General features: G+C 37.1%; 1 long non-coding RNA gene across 1 annotated transcript; it reads right to left on the reverse strand.

Annotated features, from left to right (window-relative positions):
- Nucleotides 1-256: 256 nt before the first annotated feature.
- On the reverse strand, nucleotides 257-3,882 carry LOC121870521. The gene is made up of 2 exons (XR_006089723.1): nucleotides 1,634-3,882; nucleotides 257-763 (listed from the first exon to the last, which is right to left on the reverse strand). It is a non-coding gene; the product is annotated as an uncharacterized LOC121870521 (long non-coding RNA).
- Between the last annotated feature and the right edge of the window lie 352 nt (nucleotides 3,883-4,234).

Genomic DNA, 4,234 nt, shown 5'->3' on the forward strand with positions numbered 1-4,234 from the left:
GGTCAGGTTGGGTTAGATTAGGTCAGGTTGGGTTAGATTAGGTCAGGTTGGATTAGATTAGGTCAGGTAGGGTTAGATTAGGTCAGGTTGGATTAGATTAGGTCAGGTTGGGTTAGGTTAGGTCAGGTTTGGTTAGATTAGGTCAGGTTGGGTTGGATTAGGTCAGGTTGGGTTAGATTAGGACAAGTTGGGTTAGATTAGGACAGGTTGGGTTAGATTAGGTCAGGTTGGGTTAGGTTAGATACAAACAACTGTAATTAATTCTACTGTGTTTATTCGTCCTTAATAATGATGACCTCTCACATGTCATATAAGAACACAATTCATAAAATAATAATAATAATAATAATAATGTAGTAGTTTAGGTTAAATTAATATATATATTATGGCTCTTTTGCTTATAGTCCAAACAGCTGACCACGTTGCATAATGATATTCAATATGAGGTACCCTAACCTAATCTAACCTATCCTAACCCAACTTAACCACACCCAACCTAACCTAACCTAACCTAACCCAACCTAACCTAACTAAATCTAACCAAACATACTTTTTTTTTACAGCACTTACAAAAACAAGCTCAGCACGAGTCGTGGGGAGGGGGTGGCACTGACTCCGGCACTCATCGAGACATACACGAGGCTTCTGGTCTACACGGAGATTGAGAGCATCGAGAGCATCGGTGTCAAGACGTTCATAGGTGAGTGGTCGGGACGGGTCTGTTCCATTACTCTAGCACACTATTGGCCGGCCAGAATCAACGCTGGCACAGAAAAGATTAAATATAGATACACTATCGCTAGAATTAATAGAGTTTGGTAATACATCGTCTGAGAAATCCTAAGTAGATTAATGATAGAAAAGTGGGATTAGTTGCAGCCTTGACTATTCTAGATATGGTGATAAGATAATTGGATTGGTTATACGCTGACTATTCGAAATTTGTTGATAGTACAGTGCATAGTTGAATTACAGTAGTTACATATTGACTATTCTAAAGCTGAATTAGTTATATGTTGACTATTCTAAACGTGAATTTGTTACATATTGACGATTGTAAATCCGAATTAGTTACATATTGACTCTTCTAAAGCTGAATTAGTTACATATGACTATTCTAAAGCTGAATTAGTTACATATTGACTCGTTTAAAGCTGAATTAGTTACATATTGACTCTTCTAAAGCTGAATTAGTTACATGTTGACTATTCTCAACATGAATTAGTTACATATTGACTATTGTAAATCCGAATTAGTTACATATTGACTCTTTTAAAGCTGAATTAGTTACATATGACTATTCTAAAGCTGAATTAGTTACATATTGACTCGTTTAAAGCTGAATTAGTTACACATTGACTCTTCTAAAGCTGAATTAGTTGCATATTGACTATTCTAAAGCTGAATTAGTTACATATTGACTATTCTAAAGCTGAATTAGTTACATATTGATCTAAAGATGAATTAGTTATATATTGACTATTCTAAAGCTGAATTTATTACATATCGACTATTCTAAAGCTGAATTAGTTGCATATTGACTCTTCTAAAGCTGAATTAGTTGCATATTGACTCTTGTAAACATGAATTAGTTGCACTGACTCTCCCAGATATACAAATACTCAAAATTTACTTGGGTTATATGATCCTATTCCACATTCACAGTGAACCACCTGCCAATAGTGTTCAAGAGCCACGTGTGGAGCATCCTGCACGCCCTCCTGGAGATGTTCATCCACCGCATCCACCACTCTCCCCCACAGTACACACATGTAACCAAGAAAAAACAACGGCTGGACTTGTTCACCAGATGGTTACGAGTTGGCGTTTGGGTAGATCACAATTCATCTGACAAAGGAAGCGAGTCATGCGTTCCATATACCAACTTAGTGAGTTGTTGGGATGACAAATATTTATCAGCATCTTTAACGTGGATTATCATAGGTTGGGACATCGTAGATAGAGGTTTACTTGTAGCGAATTTATTCAAGATTTGGATAACCTGAAGATTAGCCACCACAATATGAACATTTTAACTCTCAAGGTAGCATTGGAGCATTAATCATCAGGTGAAAAAACACGTAAAGGTCCCCCCTTACAATTTTTTCAGTACCGAGACAAATCGTAACATTGGCAAAATAGCTTAGAAAAAAGATGCCAAATGCTTCCAGCCACAGTAAATAGCAGTATTTACCCCCTGCCTTTACACCATGGTACTATCATATTTTTCTGGTGTTCTAGATATACATACCTATGCAAAAGTACATTTGGTAAAAGGTGCAATGAAAAGAAGAATAGGCATGAAGAGTTTAATTAATTTGTATTCCTAATGGCAGTAATTATCTCACACTTTGACCTCTCTACGTATTTCCTCAATAAATTTCTTACGCAAATTAGCTGCTTCTTCATCATCTACATTTTCTACCATACTCGAATGAAGCTTAAGCATCTCTTTGGGAGGATCTAAGGTTGCAGCCATACAGCTCCCCCTTTGCTGCAACCACAGTTTTGATGTCATAAGACATAGAAGACTCTCATGCTTTGGAGCTCCTCTGTGATCTCTCTTGATATGCTTAAGCTGACTAAAAACTCTTTCAACAGAAGCATTAGAGAATGGGAAGGAAAAAAGCACAGATATTACTTTAGACAAATTAGGATACATCTGGTTTCCTACAGCATGTTTTAGCCTGAAGATGAGGAGTCAATAATCTTGAATGTTCATATCACTAGCAATATTAGGGTACATAGCATGCTGCCTCCATTCATTGTCCAAAGTTTGTACATCAACAATGTCTTTAAGATATGGCATTTATTTTAATAAATGCAGCAAAGATGGCACTTTCTTGTTGCATGCAGTGGAAGGAGACAGACATTCAAGGAAGTCAAACTTTTCAAGATCATTGAACCTCAAATGAATCTGCTGCACACATTCAATTAGGAATTCCCTGCAATGAGTGAGAAACAATTGTACATCAGGGTGGCTCTCTCCTATGTCTTTAGTTATGCTGTTCAAAGTATCTGTTGCTGCAATGCCAATGTAAACTTTGCTCAGAGGAACATAGGGCTGCTCAATATCAGTCTATCTAAGATATGAGTACTGCATGAAATCTGAGCACAATGCTGATATCAGACCAGACACTTCTTTTTTAAGTAAGTGCAACAATGGCATGTCACTTTGAAAGAATAATTTGAATGAAACCAATCCACCAAGGTTAAAGGACATGAATTCAAGGTAAGCTCTGGTAAATTTGTTACTGAGCTTTCTCAAAATGCTGTCATTTGTGTTTGTGGGATACTCAAATGCAGCATTCTGAAAATAAAGCTGTAATGCATCATATTGCTCTAATATCCTGTCAACACAAGCCTTCATTGACAGCTAGCGAGTGAGTCCAGCTCATAAGATTTGATGCCTATCAATATATAGAAAGTCCTGGAATTCTTTCAGTGCATCACACCTCTGTGAAGATACATGGAAATGTGAGTAAATGTTTCTGCACAGATCCTCTAATGCTTTTGGAAGCATCAACGATGCATGAGAAGAGCACAAGTTAATCAAGTGACAAGAATATTTTACTGGCAGTATCCATGAGCAATTGCTCACCAGTAGTTGTGACACCGAATGGTTTTTCCCAAACATTGTGTTGCATGTATCTGGACAGAAACCAATAACATTTTGCATAGGTAGTGCTAGCCTTACCATCTGGCATTTCAATCAAGTCAATTAACACATAACTGGTTTTGTATTCCACTTGATCAAAGTATGTTCCAATTAGTGCTAACTGAGATTTTGTTGACTGAGTAGTGGTCTTATCTATAATGAGGGAAAATTGGTGATCTCTTTGTTTAAGAATTCCATCTTTAATGACATGAAACCCTAAGACCAGTCGTGAGGGAAAATTGGTGATCTCTTTGTTTAAGAATTCCATCTTTAATGACATGAAACCCTAAGACCAGTCGTAGTGTGTTTGTTGCTTTTTGGTTTCCATGGGTAACTTTCTTCAAGGCATCATCAGCAGGAAATAAGCTCTTTAAGGAGAGCAAGCAGGTCTTCACTTAGGCTAATGGACAAATTATTTTCAGCTAAAAATGTACAGTTTCATTTCCATTTTAGCAACCCTACTTGATGAGGACCCCATGAAACTTGAAATATTAGGCTGGGTCTTCTCTAGGTTGATACTTTTTAATTTCTGTTTGGTGGGTCTTTGTTTCACTGTAATGACCACGGTCATACACG

The sequence above is a fragment of the Homarus americanus genome, unplaced genomic scaffold (genome assembly GCF_018991925.1).
Source record: "Homarus americanus isolate GMGI-L3 unplaced genomic scaffold, GMGI_Hamer_2.0 scaffold33517, whole genome shotgun sequence".
NCBI lineage: Eukaryota > Metazoa > Arthropoda > Malacostraca > Decapoda > Nephropidae > Homarus > Homarus americanus.